This window comes from Leopardus geoffroyi, chromosome D4 (genome assembly GCF_018350155.1).
Source record: "Leopardus geoffroyi isolate Oge1 chromosome D4, O.geoffroyi_Oge1_pat1.0, whole genome shotgun sequence".
NCBI lineage: Eukaryota > Metazoa > Chordata > Mammalia > Carnivora > Felidae > Leopardus > Leopardus geoffroyi.
Window position 1 is genome coordinate 46528494 of NC_059342.1, and position 20322 is coordinate 46548815.

The 20322-nt window shown below is 39.9% G+C and overlaps 1 long non-coding RNA gene across 11 annotated transcripts in view; it reads left to right on the forward strand.

Moving 5' to 3' along the window:
- The window catches only part of LOC123593686, a 139699-nt gene extending 120468 nt beyond the window's left edge, over nucleotides 1-19231 (forward strand). For 2 of the 11 annotated variants that reach the window (XR_006710456.1, XR_006710457.1), the window contains 6 exons: nucleotides 3255-3347; nucleotides 6174-6215; nucleotides 10691-10808; nucleotides 12960-13049; nucleotides 14015-14121; nucleotides 14967-15265. This is a non-coding gene — a long non-coding RNA (uncharacterized LOC123593686). Of the gene's footprint in view, nucleotides 1-2635; nucleotides 2816-3254; nucleotides 3348-6173; nucleotides 6216-7485; nucleotides 7559-10690; nucleotides 10809-12959; nucleotides 13050-13738; nucleotides 13836-14014; nucleotides 14122-14966; nucleotides 15266-19069 lie in introns of those variants that run through there. The other 9 variants (XR_006710449.1, XR_006710455.1, XR_006710453.1 and 6 more) reach the window with 9 other exon arrangements.
- The last annotated feature ends 1091 nt before the right edge of the window (nucleotides 19232-20322 follow it).

The following is a 20322-nucleotide window of genomic DNA, read 5'->3' on the forward strand; positions in this document are numbered from 1 at the left end:
TCCTTTTCAGTGCTTTTACTGTTTCTTTTTTCTTTTCTTTTCTTTTCTTTTCTTTTCTTTTCTTTTCTTTTCTTTTCTTTTCTTTTCTCTTTTCCTTTTTCTTTCTTTCTTTCTTTCTTTCTTTCTTTCTTTCTTTCTCTCTCTCTCTCTCTCTCTCTTTCTTTCTTTCTTTCTTTCTTTCTTTTTCTTTCTTTCAACAAGTCACATCTCAGGAGATGTCTGCATTTCAACTGTGTGCATGGAGCCGGTGCGCACCCTGTTCCTGGTTGTGACAGCTCTGGAGATACTTTCCCTTTCATCTACGGACTGTTCTTCTCAGAGATTAGTCACGACAGCAACGTGATCTTAGGCATTTCTTCTGCTGTGCAGCTGGCTGTGAAGCCAAGTAAAAGGGCAAACTATTTATAAATCAAGCGGTTACAGGTGCAGAGAATAGATAAGAGTTTAGCTTTGTCCAGGTTGGGAGACCATTCTTACTGAATTTCCTTGTTTAGGGTATGCGAGGGCAGACTCAAATTTAGAGTCAGGGTTAGGGTTTTTTCAAAGAGCCTGTACCAGAGCTGAACTTACTCCCACCTAAGCTGCTTGCAAAGTCTGCCAGTGTCAGAGTCTCTATTGTTGGTTGATTTTCTTTTCATTTAACAACTGTTTACTAAGTAGCTGCTATAAGCTAACACCATGATAGGAGGTGATAAATTTGGCAAGGAAAACAACAAATTCGGTAATATATAAGAATACTTTCTCTGGCTTATAAATGTGAAAAGAGCTAGGTATGCACCCGGAAGAGAGCCGTTCCCTCTCCAGTGGCCAAGTATGGCTCCACAGACCTGCCTTCTACTTGAGACAGCCCTTGTCTTCCCCAGTTATCCCCAAATGGCCTTGCCAGACTCAATCTTTCTCAACATTTTTCTCTTTCTCCATCCTTTTCCCACCCAATTTGGATTTGTAGCTGTTACTTGTTAACAGGTATTATTAATATTTATAATATAATATTACTAATTATCATCTACAATTAAGCCTCATTGATTTCAGGGTGCCTGGCTGACTCAGTTGGTACAGCATCTGACTCTTGATCTCAGGGTCGTTAGATCAAGCCCCGCATTGGGCAGGAAGCCTACTTAAAAAAAAAAAAAAAGTCGTTGATTTCTTCAGGAAGGGGAGGGACAGCTCTGGGTCTATCTCCTCCTCACTCCTTGGTGACTGTTTGTCTTAATTTAAGTCATTCCACACACATGCACCTGGGAAACATCTTTCCCAGTTTTGTCCCTGAAATTCTCTCTTTTCTATTTTGTTTAAGTACCCCCCCCCCAATTTTTTGAGGCCCACCTACTTTTTCTTATTGGCTTGTTTATGTAAATATATATACACATTGTACTCTTGCCTCTCGAATTATAGAAATGTAGAATATGCCAGTCCTGGGTAAATTAGCTTTGTTTGGCCACATGTCCAGCACTTTTATCATAAATAACTTTGGTATGTTTTTTTTTTTTAACAGTGTGTGTTGAAAATTCCTTTTCCCAATTTACTCTTTTGGGTTCAAGGCTCAGGTGTTATGTCTCTTCTTCCCCTGTATACAGAATTGGGCTCCAGAGGCTCCTTTTTAGACTTAAGATGTTAATTCACACAAAAATCATACGAAAGTGCTTCTGTTCATAGAATAAATGTTGATTGGCCACAGGTTTAGTCTTTCTTTTTTCTTTCCTTTTTCATTTGCTTTTCCTGATTTCTCGCAATCCCATACCCATCCGTTCTTTATTTCTGTGACCAAAAAAAATCCAAAATATGTATGTTCCTGGCACATGGCAGGCACAGTGTGTACACAAACAAATAGGACAAGGAATCTACCATGGAAAATGGGTGAACATATGGTTTGAAATATCAAGAAATAAGAGCTGACTCTTTGCTATTTTTGTCCAATACGTATTTCATTGTGTTCGACTCTTTGAACCATCTATTACTTTGGGAGAAATTTGTTACGGATTTAGATTTTCTGCCTTGGAAGCCATAAGCTCCTGTGACAGACATGTTGAATTTTGTATAAAGCTCGAGTAAGACACAGTATCTGTACTGAGGCTTACTGCTGTGCATTTGAGAAAATTGGTTTTTCAGTAAAGAAGCAACCTCCTGTCACCCTGACCCCAGGCAATGGGTTTTCAGATGTATTTAGGAAATCTGGTAATCCTTGCTGCCTCTTATCTCTGAGAGTGACTGAATTGAGTGGAATGAATATTTATTGAGAGCCCACAAAGAGGAGCCTCCCAGCCTCTGCATTAAGTTTGACACAGAGGTCGGCAGTAACAGGGCAAGGGCAGGGGCGGGCGGGGCGGGGGGGGGGGGGGGGAGCCATCAGAAGAGGCAGGAGTAAACTCGTGGAGGCAAGAGAATTCAGGAGTCTGTGGGGTCTATTTCAGGGTATAGTGGGAAAGCAAGTTGGTGGACTATTTCTGAAAGGGCTTGGAATACTTGGCTGGAAGTGGCAAGTTACATATGACCAACACAATTAGGCCTTGGCTTTCCACCCAGCAATGAGTCAGTGTCAGGTGAGGCTCTGACGTACTGAGGACGCTGTGCCAGCAAACACGTGCAACGCTGAAGCCCAGTCTCCATCTGATCGTTGGGTCCCGTGTGACTGGGAGGGAGGAGCCTGAACTGTGATGCTCCCTGAAGTCTTCAAGCAGAGTTCTGTTCAGCAGGTTTTTTCCTGGGAGGTGCGAGGAGCTGTGAGGGGCCATACCTGTCCAGGCCCCCATCCCGCATCACAAAACGTTCCTTCTCATGTTTTTATGGTGCTTCAAGAGACAAATGGAGTACAAAGGTCATGCAGATATTTTTTTTTTTTTCTCTCTCACTTTTGGAAATGACGTCTATGAGGGTGGGAAGTATGGTCCTTTGACCTTTTGGTTTCAATTCAGGATTGAAATCACTTGCAGAATTTTAAGACAATTCAAAGACAAAGTATAGTCTATTGCTTAGAAAACAAATGATGAGTTTAGGAGAAATTCTTTATTGATTCCACGGTCCCATTTTAAACCTTTTGTTAAGGTGCTAGCAGTTAGAGGCGTATAGCTCTCGGAGGTCATCAATGGCTGTGCCTGGGTCAGTGATTTTCAAATCAGGGACTAATTGGGTGGGAGTAGGGATAAAGTGGTGTCAATGAGGGCATACTAATTGTGTCAATTTAGACACAATAAATCCTAAAATAATTTAGGACACCATAAATCCTTTAATTCATGCCTTGCCCATTCTTTTAACAGATACATCTTAACCGTCTATCATGGGTACGAATTATTGTCAAGAGATGGAGAAGTATATAGTCTTGTGTGCCTCTTTGTCACGTGTCAATACTGGTAAGTTTCAAATTCTTTCTTTCTCTGAGATTGAAAGGTTTTCTCCTGTTTCTCTTCTACACATCTCCTTAAAATGAGAGTCTCTGTGCCCTTTGAGTATGTAATAAGCAAAGGAAAGTATATTTCTGACGCTTAACTATTGCAGAACAGTTTTGAACAAACTACTCAGGTAAAGTACCATAACAAATCATGCATATAAATAGAACAAAGTCTATTTATGAAACATGTCTCACACTTGTTTCCGTGTAGTATGTGTAACAAGGCAGAAGCTGTCCCCATTTTATAGATGGCGACTCAGAGATCGAGTAGCTTGTCTATAGCTTGTTAGATGGCAAAGCCTAGACTGGAAAGGGGGGTCTGGTGTTTTTCCCATTGCCTTACACTTCCTCCACAAATGTCAAGGGCAACTGGATACCGGCATTCTTTTCAAAGTCCGATCAAAATGACTCTTGAACAATTGTGGCTGTTGTTTGAAATATTAAGTTGTTTTTTGGTATCCTTTCTCGATAAGAGAAGGGAAATATGACACCTAAACGTGGTTAAAGAAGACACATACCTTAATCTGAAAAGACATCTGTACGTATTTCAATGACCTTGTAAATTGCATTAAATAAATTTTTGAGTTGTTTATTTTATTTTTTTTAGGTTTGGGTTGCTTTTATGGATATAGCTTTTTCAAGCCTGCCATTGTGGACGTGTATTTTACTCTAAAATCTGTTTTTAAAAAATTTTTTTTTTCAACGTTTATTTTTTTTTTGGGACAGAGAGAGACAGAGCATGAACGGGGGAGGGGCAGAGAGAGAGGGAGACACAGAATCGGAAACAGGCTCCAGGCTCTGAGCCATCAGCCCAGAGCCCGACGCGGGGCTGGAACTCACGGACCGCGAGATCGTGACCTGGCTGAAGTCGGACGCTTAACCGACTGCGCCACCCAGGCGCCCCTCTAAAATCTGTTTTTAGAAGAACTAGAACTTTTCCATATCGGTGTAGTAGTATTTATTGATTAGTCAGTACACGCCAGGCACTATTACATGTTACATTCTTAGGCTGTCCTAACAACCCTGTGAGAAAAATACTATTATTATTTTAATATTAATATAATAATTTTAATAGTTTAATATTATTTAATAATAATACCCTTCTTATTTTAATTATATTTTAATAAACTTTACTATTACTTTAATATTTAAATATTATTTTAACATTTAATAGATGAGAAGATCGGGGCACAGAAAAATTAAGTGACTTGCCCAAGGTTATACAGCTCGCAAGAATGAAAACTGGGGCTTGAATTTGGGCTGACTGGATTCAGAGCCCGTTTTTACCCACAGCATTTATAGGGCTTTTCCTTGGCATTGCTGTGAGGAGTGAGTGGCTGTTCATAGGGCACTTCATAGCTTTGGTCTTCAGATTCTTTATTTGTGAAAAGAGATGGCACTAGATAATTTATTTATCGGGCTACTTAGCAGTAGTACTTATTTAGGGATGCTCCCTATTTAATCCTCACCGTATGGACCTAGAATTCTAACCTTAAATATGGACAGTATTACCATTCTCTTCATTTTACATATGGGGAAATTAGGACTTAGGCCAAGTACCTGCAAAATGTGGCCTAGCTGGCGAAAGAACTGATTCAAACTCAAGATTCTAATCCATATACGTAACTGCCTTTCCCTTTTAAGGACTTGGGTGCCTTAAAATTCCATACCTTGAATCCTGGCTTTTATTTCAAAAACATAATAATAGTATGTTTGTTTCATAAAGCCACGAATTTATAGCTCTTCCAAGAAGTGACCTTAGTCTACAAATGGCTGCCAATGTTTGAGAACCATTGACATAGATAATAGCAGTCTTAACAATGAAACATTGTGCTATTAATATTATATTATTATTTTTTTGAGGAGTCACATGCGTAGCAAACAGGATGTAACCGGACATGTTAGGCAAGCTGTTGCTAACTCAGAAGACTAAAGGGGATTAAATTCTCATTATTACTCACAGTTAGTCCCCAAATATCTGTGTATGTTCAGTTTCTACAGTTTGGCAGGAAGTTTTAGAGAACCAAACAGCATGCCCTTCCGCCCCTGGCATATTCATAAGCTATTTTGGGGTGAGTCATCGGAATTCTGTGGTTTGTATATCCTGAAGGGAGAGAAGAGACCCTGTATGGTTAGCATTTATTTGAAACAGTTAGTTGGGGGAAAAAATTCTTTGATAAAAGGTCAGCATTAGGTAAGCGATGCCTCCGGAAGGATCTCTCCGTTGTTGTAAAGATCCAGCTCATATTTACGTCTCTGGGAATATCACACAAACTTAAATATTCACACTGTGCGTATTTGCAGCTAGTGCACACAGCAGCCTGGGTCTGGAGTTTAGTTAGGGGTAATTAACGGAGAATTCACAACTTGAATTGTAAACTCAGGCCAAATGACTCTTCTTCTGTCCTTAGAATTCCTGCTCCCTGACGTCAAAGTAATGCTCAGAGTTGGATAGTGTTGTAGGTACATGAAAACAGAGAGGGCAAGCCAAACCTCTAAGGTCTGTCTGATATGACCAATATTATAATTGTGGATCATGATTTTTTTTAAAACCACGTGAATTTTGTGAATCGCCTAATTTAATCATGGCATCTAACTGCTGGTGGATTCTGTAAATATTTTTGTGTATCCACCATGCAAAACATTCTTCTAAAAAACTGTGGATTATGATTAAGTCACTTAAAGCAGTAAAAAATAAGTGGGTAAGAGTTAATTTTTCTCCTTGTAGCTACAAAGGAGCCTGAGGGGGAATTACAGTCTTTAAAAACGATTTTTCTTGTCTCATCAGGAAAAGAAACTGATCATTATTGGAAGAAGGAAGAAAATACAGGTTAGTTGGGTACTCATGGTAGGACTCCCAAAAGTCTCATAGGGGCGCCTGGCTGGCTCAGTTCGAAGAGCATGAGGCTCTTAATCTTGGGTTGTGAGTTCAAGCCCCATGTTGGGCATGAGGTCTGCTGAAAAAAAAAAAAAAAAATCTCATAAAGACTGTTTAGACCTGAGGAGAGTGTTACTTCCAGAATTGAAGTAAGCCTATGGCCTACAGCGCCAGTAGTCCCTATGACAGGGTTACCAAGGAAAGGAAGCGGTGACATTCGATGCTTGCGTTCAGTTATCCGTGTGATTATGACCCCCAGATTGGTGACTGTAGACGTGGTGGACAACTTGGAATAGCCCTCATATTGGGCAAGTTAAAATATTGCCCTGTTTTCTGAAGAATAGAGAGACTACTGTTTGGTCCTTAAAATGGTTTTAGATGGAAACATAAATAGAGGATTACATAGCACTGAAATGCAGAATGAGTAAAAGCTCTCTTTAGTTTTCTCTCAGTTTTCTGATTATGTCAAGTAGGAAGTTTTAGTTCCACATTAGTAAGATTTAAGTTCTCCTCGGAGCAGGCGACCGCCTCTCTTTCCCTAGGCTTGAATAACTACTTATTCATAACCCTTCTTTGCACGCCGTATTTATTGTAAGTGAAACAGATTTTCACTTATTTATTATTCACTTATTTATTGTAAGTGTAAGTTACGTCTTATTTATTGTAAGTGAAACAGATTTTCACTTATTTATTATTCACTTATTTATTGTAAGTGTAAGTTACGTCTTATTTATTGTAAGTGAAACAGATTTTCTATTTACATGGAGTAGACATTTTTAAAAAATGTATCCAGGGGCGCCTGGGTGGTGCAGTCGGTTAAGCATCCGACTTCAGCCAGGTCACGATCTCGCGGTCCGTGAGTTCGAGCCCCGCATCAGGCTCTGGGCTGATGGCTCAGAGCCTGGAGCCTGTTTCCGATTCTGTGTCTCCCTCTCTCTCTGCCCCTCCCCCGTTCATGCTCTGTCTCTCTCTGTCCCAAAAATAAATAAACGTTGAAAAAAAAAATTAAAAAAAAAATGTATCCATATAAAAAGTGAGGTGATTGGAAAAAACATTAACTAAAAAATAATGCAAGTGGTTAGCTGAATAGGCAATGGGGGCTCATCGGAAGAGGTATCCAGCACATGAAACTTTTTAACTTTGGTAATTAAGAGGCAGATGGTTTTACAAATGAAAACAGAAACCTTAGTTTGCTTAGGTCCTCACTGCTTGTCCTTCTCAGAGAATAGTCCACAGACCAGCGATGGTCGGTGAACTTTTGTCCACCTGGAAGGAAAGAAGTCCCGAAACTGCAAGTAATGACTTAGAAACTTTTATAGCTTATCGCCATTGTGTTGGCATTCAATCACACGAAATATTTTTCTAGTAACTTATTTTTATTGTATAGTATTTTACTTAAGCCCTAGTCTGGAATTGAGCAGAAAAGAAACATGATAAGTTTGGGAAGCACTGATGTAGAGTGTGTGTTTAGAACAAAAACATGACTAAGGAAAGTGGCAGTTTGATACTAAACGGTTATGATAAAGGAATATGTGCTGGTTTAAAGTACATGGGTCTAAATGGAATCTAGAAGAATGAGAGTAAAGAGGCTAAGTCCATATGTAAGGAGCGGGACTGTCTCAATCCTTTCATATCCCCAGGATCCAGCACAGTGTCTGGGATGTAGTAAGCACTCTATACATATTTTGGGATGGATGAATGAATGAATGAGTAAATGAGGTGTTTGGCAGGTGGATCTAATGCCATTACCAGGGAGTATGCTCTATTACAGTGCAGGAGGGGTCCATTATGCTTTTCCAGGCATCTCAAAACACTATTCAGCTCTCTTTGTTCTGATTATATAGAAAGCAAGTCACCTTCTAAGTATTAATTAGGTTATCAATGTACCCTGACTCTAAGAAGCCTTAATGTAAAATATTTTTTAATTTCAGGACATATACCACAACAGGAAGGGTAGGTTGGGTTATGTTCAGTAATACCCCCAATGTCTCAGGGGCTTAGCCCAACAATTCTTTCTTTCTTTCTCACACACATGCCCAACAAAGGTTGACACAGGGCCTTCCTTGCTCCTTGTAGTCCTTTCTGTGCATCCATAATAACCATAGCAGGCAAATAACATCCTGCTTCTTCGAGCTTCAGCCTGGAAATGACACATTTCACTTCTATTTATATTTTCTTGGCTAAACTAAAGAGCATGTCTAATATCAATGGTGGTGGGAGGGAAGATAATCCTACCATGTATCAGGAAAGTGAAAAGCAGGAAACATTTTGTGGAGAGTGTTGCCATATGCACTCAGCTATTGTGAATGATATCCACAAGGGTTATTCCCTCTTTGGTTGATCTTCCGTGACTGCACCATCAGCACTGAGTTTCTGCCCTTTCAGATCTCTGGACTGAATCTTGAATGTGGTGACCCGGAGAATGCAGGGCTGTTTGTAAACTTTTGCTTCGGCCATCAGCTCACCTACTTTAGTTACTCTGTTCTGTTTTTTCTGTAATATTAACAGTGACCTCTGCCAGAGAATACCAACTCCTTGGGTTCAAATTCTTTCTCCACTGACCAAGCTTTTCTGTTGAATATGTCTTTCCATAAGAAGGCAGGCGATTGGCCTTAGACCTTGGTCAGGGAGTATTCTTCCAGTGAAATTTTAAAATGACTGTAAATATCAACATAAATATTCTTCTGTGGGATTGTTAGGCTGCGTCAGCTTCCAGGAGGCTGATCAATCCCAAGAAAATCAAGCGTATCAAGTTTCTAGACCTACAAACAAGAATGATGGTAGGTGCTAGGTCCCTAGTGATCTGCAGATTCTTTCTTTCTCTTTCTCTTTCTTTTCTTTTCTCTTTTCTTTTCTTTTCTTTCTTTCTTTTTTTCTTTCTTTCTTTCCCTTTCCTTTCCTTCCCTTCTCTTCAACTCCCTTCCCTTCCTTCCCTTCTTTCCCTTCCCTTCCTTTCCCTTCCCTTCTTTCCTTCCTTCCTTCCTTCCTTCCTTCCTTCCTTCCTTCCTTCCATCTGTTTACCTAGCTATCTACTCTATCTGTATCTAGATTGGGCTAGAAAGGATATTTCTCAGATGCATGAAAACTTTTACTGTCTAAGGGAATAGAAAACATCTTCTTCCCTTAAAATATATTTACATAATTTACTTGCAAATTTACCAGGAAAGAAAGGATCTGCTTTTAAAAAGTGGCCTTTTTGCAGCTATTGCTAGCATTATTTGGACTTCTGAAATTAGTGGAACCTGAATCAGGAATGGTGAAATTTGACAGCATGCTTGAAAAGCCCATGGTTTTCAGAATTGTAAATAAAAATATCAATATCTGCCTCTGTCTACAGACGGATGACAGAGGGAGGTAGAGGTCTGAGACTTCTTTTTTTTTTTTTTTCAACGTTTATTTATTTTTGGGACAGAGAGAGACAGAGCATTAATGGGGGAGGGGCAGAGAGAGAGGGAGACACAGAATCGGAAACAGGCTCCAGGCTCTGAGCCATCAGCCCAGAGCCTGACGCGGGGCTCGAACTCCCGGACCGCGAGATCGTGACCTGGCTGAAGTCGGACGCTTAACCGACTGCGCCACCCAGGCGCCCCGAGGTCTGAGACTTCTAAATGTGATCAGAAGAAACAGTCAAATATTACTGAGCTTCTTTCTCCAAAGCTGTTTTGACCAGACCTTCCCCTCAGCTGCCTGTACTGAATGCATGAATAGAATCGCTTCCAGATCTTTACAACATTGTGCTGGTGAATACAAACTAATTACCCAGTTGAATGGTAAGGAAGGAGGGATCTTTTATTACTCCTCAGTCAGCTGTTGCACATCTAGACATGTAGCTAATAATTTATTAGCCTCTAATTTTGGAGACTGGCTCTAGATGATAAGCCTCATAAAAAGCTAACAAGGAGATGCTCTTGATAAGGTGGTAAATCATTAAATAGAGAAATGACCAGTTGATTTATGATTTACTGGAATACTTTAGACTGCGAAAGATAAACCTCCATTTCTGTTTTGCAAGTGATATCCCTGCTATCCTTAAAAAAATTAAGCTTGGATTACAGAATGCAAAAAAAAAAAAAAAAAAAAAAGGCACATTTCCAGCCAATTTCAGACATCTTCAGCTAGAACAAATGCTCATTACTCAGTCCTATTTCCTCTCCTGAGCACATAGGTAGTTGGTTCAGAAATATTTATGCCAGTGTTTCCTTGGGAACTGATAAAAATGGTAGAATTTATGAAGATAAGTACACAGGGACAATGTGGAGATTTAACTGAATGTAACATTTTCATGCCGTTTCACTCACTATGATATATGATTCACCTTCTGAAACAATAGCATTTTTATGTGTGTAGTTGTATCCAGGTGAAAATAGATTGTTCCTAATGTTTTCCTTTATTTTATAATTCATATTTTTTTTTCTTTTTAAAAACAGATTTCATGAAAATAGTTGCTTCAACCTGTTATGGTCATTACAAAAATTACACGCATTGTACAATGGAGTATTATTCGGCCCTTGCAAAGAAAGAAATCCTGCCATTTGTGACAAATGGGTAAATCTGGAGAACATTATGCTAAATGCGGAAACATAAATACTGTATGATCTCACTTATATGTAGAATCTAAAATAGTTGAACTCATAGAAACACTGAGCAGAATGGTGATTGCCAGGTAATTGGGGGCAGAGGGGATAGAGGAAATGGGAGACAATTTGGTTAAATGTTACAAAGTTTCAGGTATGCAAGATGAATAAGTTCTGGAGATCTAAGGTACAGCACAGTGACTGTAGTTAACAATACTTCATTGTGTACTTTTATACCTATAATTTGCTAGGAGGGTAGATGATAAGTGTTCATCACAAATTAAAAAGAAGGTACCAAATTAATTTGTTTAATTTAAACAAATTAAAAGTAATATGTTAATTACTTGATTGTGGTGATCATTTCACAATGTATATGTATATTAAAACATCAAGTTGTGCACCTTACATATATACAATTTTGACTTGTCAATTACGTCTCCGTAAAACTGAAGAGGAAAAAATAATCTAACTAATCTTCCTGCAAGCTGACTTTTTAAAGAACTCAGCTAGGGACATCTCGCAATATAACAACATCTAGGGGGCTTTTTTAAACAAACATTTTTTAAATTTAAATTTTAGATAGCCATCATACAGTGCAATATTGGTTTCAGGAGTAGAATTCAGTGATTCGTCACCTACATACAACACCCAGTGCTCATCACAACAAGTGTCCCCTTAATACCTTAATACCCTCCGTAATACCCATCACCCATCTAGCCCATCTCCCACCCACCTCCCTCTATCAACCCTTAGTTTGTTTTCTATTGTTAAGAGTCTCTTGTGGTTTATTTCCTTCTCTCCTCTTCTCCCACCACATTTCCGTATGTTCATCTGTTTTGTTTCTTAAATTCTGCATATGAGTGAAATCATGTGGTATTTGTCTTTCTCTGTTCGACTTATCTTATTTAGCATAATACCTTCTAGCGCCATCCACCTTGTTGCAAATGGCAAGATTTTATTCTTTTTGATGACTGAGTAATATTCATATATATATATATATATATATATATATATATATATATATACATGTATACACACACACACACACACACACACACACACGCACCCCACATCTTCTTTATCCATTCATCAGTCGATATACATTTGGGCTCTCTTTATAGTTTGGCTATTGTTGATAATGCTGCTATGAACATAGGGGTGCCCATACCCCTTCAAATCTGTATTTTTGTATCTTTTGGGTCAATACCTAATAGTGTAATTGCTGGATCATAGGGTAGTTCTATTTTTAGTTTTTTGAGGAATCTCCATACTGTTCTCTAGAGGGGCTACACCAACGTGCATTCCCACCAACAGTGCAAGAGGGTTCCTTTTTCTCCACATCCTTGCCAACCCCTTTTGTTTCTTGTGTTTTAATTTTAGCCATTCTGACAGGTGTGAGAGGACAATTTTTTTAAAATTACCTCAGAAAAATGCAGGCAGCAACAAGAATGTAATAAACAGTTACATGCAATATTTTTTAACTTTTATGACTCAAATCCATTCAGATATTTATTTGACAATTACTGATGAGGTCCCTGCTAAATTCTAGAATGTAAAGTTATTAAACACACATAGCTTTTGTCTTTATCAGAGTTGCAGTCTAGTATTAACTTTATTCTAATTTTCATTATGATTTTTCTTAATCTTTTGATTGTTTAATAAATTATGTTTATGAGTTTTCCCAAATCTATTTTCTTGTAATATTTGTTTTTAGTTATTCCAAATATAATTGCATTGAACAAATAGAATATGGTTTGAAGTATACTGACTGAAATTTACTGAAAATCTTTTTATGGTAGGATATGTGGTCAGCTTTCATCAATGTTCCACGTATGCTTGAAAAGAATATGTTCTCTGATCATAATGTGTGCAGGGCTTAATTTGTCCCCATTACATAAATTATTAATTGTGTTTGTTCAAATATTCTTTATTCCCATGATTATAATAGTTTGCTTTATCTATTAATTGTGTAGAAGGTGTGTTAAAATTCCCCCCAATTATGGTGCATTTGTCAACTTCCCCTTGCAACTTCGTTAATTTTTTGGCTTTGTATGTTAGGAGGCCATGTTAATAGCTACATACGGGTTTATAATTTTTATGTCATTCTGACTAATTGAACTAGTCAAACTCTAGGTGACTGCAGCATTGGCTGACAGCAAGACTGAAACCTCCTGTGAGACCCTGAACTCCTGTGAGATGCTGAACTACTCAGGTGAGCAGCTCTCAGATTCCTGACACCAAAACTGAAACTTCCCTCTGAAACCATGAGCAACAACTGTTTGTTGTTTTTGCTATTTTATTTTTTAAAGTTTATTTATTTATTTTGAGAAAGAGACAGCTTGAGTTGGGAGGCAGAGAGGGAGAGAGAGAGAGAATCCCAACCAGGTTCTGTGCTGCGAACGCAGAGCCCAATGTGGGGCTTGAACTCACAAAACTGTGAGGTCATGACCTGAGCTGAAACCAAGAGTTGGTTGGTTAACCAACTGAGCCACCCAGGCACCCCTGTTTGTTGTTTTTAAGCAGCCGAATTTTAGGGTAATTTGTTACATGGTTATTGATAACTAACACAATCCAATTTTCTCTATTTTCTCTTTCTGGAACTCTAATTGGACAACTGTTAGCCTTTTTTTCATTCTATCCTCCACATCTCTTAACATATATTTTCCAACTTTCTGTCTCTCTGTGAAGTATTAAGCATAATTTACTGAAATCCAGCTTCTAGTTTACCAGTTCTTTCTTTGGCTTATTCTCATCTGCTATTTAAATAATCTAGTGAGTTTTTAATTGTGGCAATTAGATTTTCACTCTTGGAAGTTATGTTTATTTCCTTTTTCTCACATATTTTTGCTCCTTTTTGCAAACATCTTATTCCTCATATTTGGCCAATCATGATTGTTTCAGAATACTGAGGATACTTGGATGAAGATGCCCAAAGTTCCAGAAAAGATCTCGTGTTTCATTTTGACAAGATCCTGGAGTGTTACCAACCTAGAGGCACATTTAATTAAATATATTTGCTTTCATGTTCCAGAGCTTCCCAGAGGTACAAATTAAACCTCCCACCCTGGCTTTCCTGATGGGAAACATAGAATTTCAAAATTCATCAGGGAGATATTTTCTTCACTGAGCAAAGGACTGACACAGGCAGGTTATAAGTGACGTTTGCTCACCTTCTAGTGCATGCTGATGAAGCACCACGAGGGCTGTTTCCACCGCCTCTGTATCTTCAAGAAGACTGGGTCGATCCTGTTCATCAGGGCAATTCCTGGAGCTGGTTTCTGCAGGTACTCTAGAAGAAATGCCCACTGGGTTTGCTCTTTCTTTCTTTCTTTCTTTCTTTCTTTCTTTCTTTCTTCTTTCTTTCTTTCTTTTTCTTTCTTTTTTATAGGGCATGCAAGGAATAGCCCTGACTCTTATCAAGAATGACCAAGGACTCTGGCTGAACTGCCTGAGCACATGAAATCCACCATTCTTAAAACATACGCAGATCGTGGCTCATCACAATTTTGTATTTCATTTCACATATATCATTGGAACATAAGTTCAAAAATTACTACTATTGGTGTCAGTTTTATTTTCAAGACCTACAGGCTTCAAGCACTTTAAATTTTTTTTTTTCAACATTTATTTATTTTTGGGACAGAGAGAGACAGAGCATGAACGGGGGAGGGGCAGAGAGAGAGGGAGACACAGAATCGGAAACAGGCTCCAGGCTCTGAGCCATCAGCCCAGAGCCCGACGCGGGGCTCGAACTCACGGACCGCGAGATCGTGACCTGGCTGAAGTCGGACGCTTCACCGACTGCGCCACCCAGGCGCCCCAAAGCACTTTAGAGAGTAGTCTGTTGGCTGAAAGAAAATGTGTCTTTATAAAGTGGCTTTTGTTTAATGATTCTTAAGCTTTATAAGGCAGACCCAGAGGTACTTACCAAGACCTTACTGTAGTAAACTAGTGCTTCTTAAACTATTTATGGTGAAGGATATTTTTCTTAACCAATTCTGTTTTGCATTCCTCCATTTTAAGTTTCTGACTTCATTTTCTTCTCTCTCTTGGTTTGTAACTTAAAGGGGACAGAGTTTATCAGGTATTGACTTAATTTATTGTTTCTCTTGTTTTTCCCCTTCCCAAGTATAGGCATCAAGAGCAATAAATCTCCTCTAAGTACTACATTGGCAGCATCCCTGTAGACTCTCGTAATTTTTTCTGTTGCATCTTAAATGTCTCCCCAACCAAAAGTTTATTTAAGAAGAATTTACTCTCCTAAATGCAATAAGAAAAAGAGCTGAAAAAGAGGTACAACTAGAGGAAGGAAATGGCATACGATAAAATGATCAGTTGTTGATATTATGATATTACACCCAAGATAATCAAATGAAAATTAGTCAACACTTAAAGTGAAGAGATGTAAAATAAATATTACCAAAATGATTCCTTTCTTCCTTTATACTAAGAATTAGAAAACAAAACAGTAGGCAGACCCCATACACGATAACAACTATAAAAATAAATCATCCTTGGGGCGCCTGGGTGGCGCAGTCGGTTGGGCGTCCGACTTCAGCCAGGTCACGATCTCGCGGTCCGTGAGTTCGAGCCCCGCGTCAGGCTCTGGGCTGATGGCTCAGAGCCTGGAGCCTGTTTCCGATTCTGTGTCTCCCTCTCTCTCTGCCCCTCCCCCGTTCATGCTCTGTCTCTCTCTGTCCCAAAAATAAATAAACGTTGAAAAAAAAAATCATCCTAAAATTAGTTTACCAATAAATATGCAGAAAGTATATGAAAACTACAAAATTTACTACGAGTTATAAAAAGACAATGGGGCACCTGGGTGGCTTAGTTGGTTAAGCTTCCTACTTCAGCTCGGGTCATGATCTCACAGCTTGTGAGTGTGAGCCCCACGTTGGGCTCTGTGCTGACAGCTCAGAGCCTGGAGCTTGCTTTGGATTCTGTGTGGAGACACAACACTCTCTCTGCCCCTTCCCTGCTTGTGCTCTGTTTCTCTCTCTCAAAAATAAATAAACATCAAAAAAAATAAAAGTAAAAATAAAAAGACAAGAAAATAAGTAGACATATCATGCTCATGCATGAAAAGACTCAATGTTGTAAAGATGCGTATCTTTTCCTGTTAGTTTATATGCTTAGTGTAATGTCAGTCAGAATCTCAATGGAACAGTTTGGAAAATATGCCCAAATGATTCTGAAACTCATCTGGGGAAATAAATAGCAATAATTTGTCCTACTTCTCTTCCTGGTGGGGGTGGAGGTCTGGGCTGGGTGAGGAGTGGAGATGGGAGGAAGGTGAGGTGGTGGTCTAGGTGTAGAGGACCAGCCATCACTGGGGTTGTCTTGAGGCCCACTTGAAAAATGGACAAGGGCAACTCCTGGACAAGATTTTGGGCACTTCCCACTGAGAAATGAGTGCATTTTGGTCATTCAACAAATATTCCTTGAACATCAGGCGTGATTCTAGGAACCAGGGATGGAGCAGTGGGCAAAACAAAGTCCCGCCCTTGGGAAAACTTAGGTTTTATTTGGACAAGGGTGACAGTCGACTTGGGTTTCGCTGGATGATTCTTCAGCCTTATGAGGGAGACCTGGAAACACCTACCAAGATCCTAATGGACTAAATTAAAGATTCTTGAACTGTTTGCCTTGAAGAACCGGTTGTTTTTATTTCCAATCCATGGCAGACATACTTTTGGACATATAGAATCTTTTGCTTGGATGATATGGGACTACTAAAGGTTTCTACACACTCTCAATTTTTGTCTTTATCTCACCCAGAGGCCCTTGGGCAACACTGAGTAGCACTGAAATAAAAGACCTCAGAAAATGTCTTGTGGATAGGCTTTCCTAAAGACAAGCCAGTTTCTAATGCAACTTGGCTATGGCAGTCCATTTTCCTTCATTCCATTGGCATTTCCCAGTCGTTCCCCTTCATTCACACAAGAGTGCTCAGATTTATAAAAGTTACAGTCCCTCTACCCTTCAAACCTGGTCACCATGGCAGGGGCATGAAAGATGCCAAGTCAGCCTGGGAAACGAATGGGAGTCCAGGCTCTGAACTGGATGGTCTTGGGTTCAAATTTTGGACATTTGCCTGCTAGCTCTGCACCCATGGATATTTTGAATGAGTTACGGAGTCTACTGGGAGAGAATATGGATAATCTTCTAAATGAGAGAAAGGCAAAAACAGGGGATGGTCAAAACATATGTTTCTCTCCTTTGTATAATGAGAAATATTAGGTGTTTTCATTTCTGAAGGTCTGAAAATTAATAAATGGTCTAATTTCCCATCTTAAATTCTAATTCAGTTTTTCCTAATACCCAGGTCCCTCAGGCTCTCAGGCATGCTCAGGGCCTCAGGCAAATTACGTCAGAGGAAATTGCTGTTCACTTCAAGGAAAGTTTCAGATCTTTCTGAGAAACAGCTTTCCTGTTAAGGACACAATAATGATATATGGTGGCGATACCATTGCAATGTATAAATGTATCAAATTAACACACTGTGCACCTTAAACTAACATATGTCAATTATACCTCAATTAAAAAATTATATACACGTTTTAGGGTTGTTGAGAGTATTAGATTAATCAATGTTTGTAGAGCCCCTAACCCAGAGCCAGGAGTATTTGAAGCACTTGATAAACATTAGCTGTTATCTTAGAAACAAGAGTTGAAAAAGTAGTTACTGGTTTGCATGTATGATTTGCTTTTACATCTAGAGTTTCTAAATTCAGGATTCCCCTATACTCTTCCCAAAAAGTATTTCCTTAATTCCTTTTCCCTTCGGATTCTCATACAAAAAGAAAAGGCGAACCGGTATAGGATTGTTTCTTTGGGGTTTAGTCAACATTTAAGTTTTGAATTAGCCTCTGTGGACCCCACTTTCTCTTTCCCTTATGGCTTGCACTTAGAGAGAATTTAGTTACAGATCCTCTTAGGCTTTAAGGAGATAAAGAAGACATGTCCCTGAAAGGCAACCTGGGGCCACTGAGGTGCTTGACAGGAGGAATGCTTTGAGGAGCCAGAGAGCCAGCTTCTGTAAGCAAACAGGGTGACCTTTCATAGGAGTCTCAGCTCTTTCTGGACCCAAATAAGGTCATTTCAGTTTTCCTCTCCAGGCAGAAGCAAGCCCAGTCTGTGGCCATTCATCACTTCGTTTGGAAATTGTTTTGGACACTCAGATACAACTATGTCTGAAATCAAGATTAAGGCTTATGAATCTTTGGTGAATAAGATGGAAGCGAGTGCTGAAAATTCCCCGACCTACCTTGAAAGGTTAACCTGGGGAGAGATTGTTTTCTGGGTTAGGTTGATCTTTCCAGGTGTTTTGCGGAAGCCTAGGGAGCCAGTCGGCGAGTGTGAGTCATCTGGCTGTGGTTAGATTAGAAATTCCTACAACATGATATAGGAGTCCAGCAGTTGAGGCAGGGAAAGTGAAGGGAAGCGGACCTCTAGGCTTTTGTCACTATCCCCATCCCTTGGTGGCCCATTTTCCTGCTTAAGTTTTGGGCAGGTGCAGATAGAGGCACCTGTTTTCTAAATCTTTTCTTTCTCCTTTCCTTTTCTGGTCTCTTTCCCCCACCCTCCCCTCCCTTTCCTGACTCTTTAAAGCCAGGGCAAGGACTTATTTCTGTTGAATGTGTCAAAGATCATAATCAGAAGATTGATTCCGTGTGTGCGTAAAAATGGTTAAAAGAGGGAGAAAATGGAAGAGGAGAGACAAAAGAGGGGAGATGGGGAAAAAGACTGGAAAGGAGAAGGGGCCTGCGGGAAGGTGAGGAGGAAAGGGGACGCCGAGCCCGGAGAGCCCAAGGTGAGAAGTCTGTGTTTGTAGCTTTGCCAACTTGGGACACACTTTGCCAAATCATGCTTTTCTGTTTGCCCATGCCATAACTAAAGAAAACAAGGCACTTGCACCTGCTGTTTCAGGAAAAGGCAATGGCTGCAATTTACCTCATTTAAATTTTAAGATGTTTAAATGTTAGAAACGTGCCAGAGCACCGTTCTCTATGTTTACATTTGCTCAGGAGGAAATTGCCAGGGCTCAGGGGTGCCCAGGGGTTCTGTACCGTGCAGCGCCCTGCAGAGAGCCAGGCAGTTTGGGTGAGAACACTGCCCATTCCAGGCCTCCGTGGCCTGTCTTCCCTAGGCAGGGTGATACAGACCCTTATTGAAAATGAAAAGGAGCAGCTTAAATGCCGCTTTGTTGACAGAACTCCCTTTCATTTACAGAGGTCGTTTGTTCCCGTTGAACTACTCAGTACCACCCTATCCCTAAGAGCCCAGGAGTCAAAGAACCTGGACACATAAGTCAAGTTAGTTCTCAAAAGTGAATATAACACTGTAGGTTAACTTCACTGGAATTAAAAAAAAAAAAAAAAACCCAAAGGGCCCAAGTACTTTGTCTCTCATTATTTTTACTCGGGGGACACCTAGCGGCGGTTTACTGGCTGTGTTCTTCAAAGGCAAATTGAAAGAAACCAGGAAGGATGTAGTGCTGGTGGGGAGGGACCCAGTTGTCTCAAAGCTGGCACCCTGGCAGCCAGGAGTTGCCTTCAGCCTGAAGACAGATCTGCCATGGCCCTGGGTGACTGACGGGCCCTTGCCGGAGTCTGCAGCCAAGTTGCCTCTCCCAACTTCCACGCTTGCCAGCTGAAATTCCCCTTGACCTAATTATCTCACAAGTGGTCCTTAATGAGTTCATTGTTTATTTGACGCCAATGACCTCTTTATAAGGCTACAGAATGGCCACAATCTGGTCAGTTCATCAACTAATAAACAGTTGTTGATGGTCTGCTAAGTTTAGGCAGGCATTTCGAGGGGGTTACAAAGACGAGATAAAGATCTGCACAAAAGGGTTTTTTTCTCCCCCTCTTAACCTCTGGTGGCAAAGTGTGCCTTCCCAGCTGTGTCTTTAGAGCCAATGACCTAATCTCTCTGACTTGTCTTTCCCTCATTTGTAAAATGGAGGTGAGTGTGCTTAGTTCCTAAAGTGGTTGTGAAGATTACGTAAAAAGCTCACATAATCCCTAGTATCTGGTTGATACTAAATAATTGTTAAGCCCCTCCCCTCTCTCTTTACCTAATCCCAGTTGATTCCTAGAAGTTAAACACATCTCCCTGTGAGGGTTCTCACTTGAAATTCACATCAGGCTCGCCCCAGATTTGTCTTATAAGTCTGTTCTGTGCAATCAAGGTAAATCAACATGGAGTTAGATCTGTAGAGCCAGTTTTCCCATTAGGATACTAGCATCAAACCCGGATGTTTTAATAAATTCCCGGGCAGTTCTGGTTCGGGATCCAGTCTTTGCCAGGAAGGCTAATGATACCTATTTTTTTTTTTTTTTTTTTTTTGCATACGGCTTAAGTTTAGACTAGATGGTTTCCATGACCTTCACTGCATTTACTATAAACTTCAAACATTTTAATATGACTTTCTGGGAGCCACATAGCTAGTCTCTACCCACTTCTCCAGCTTCATCTTG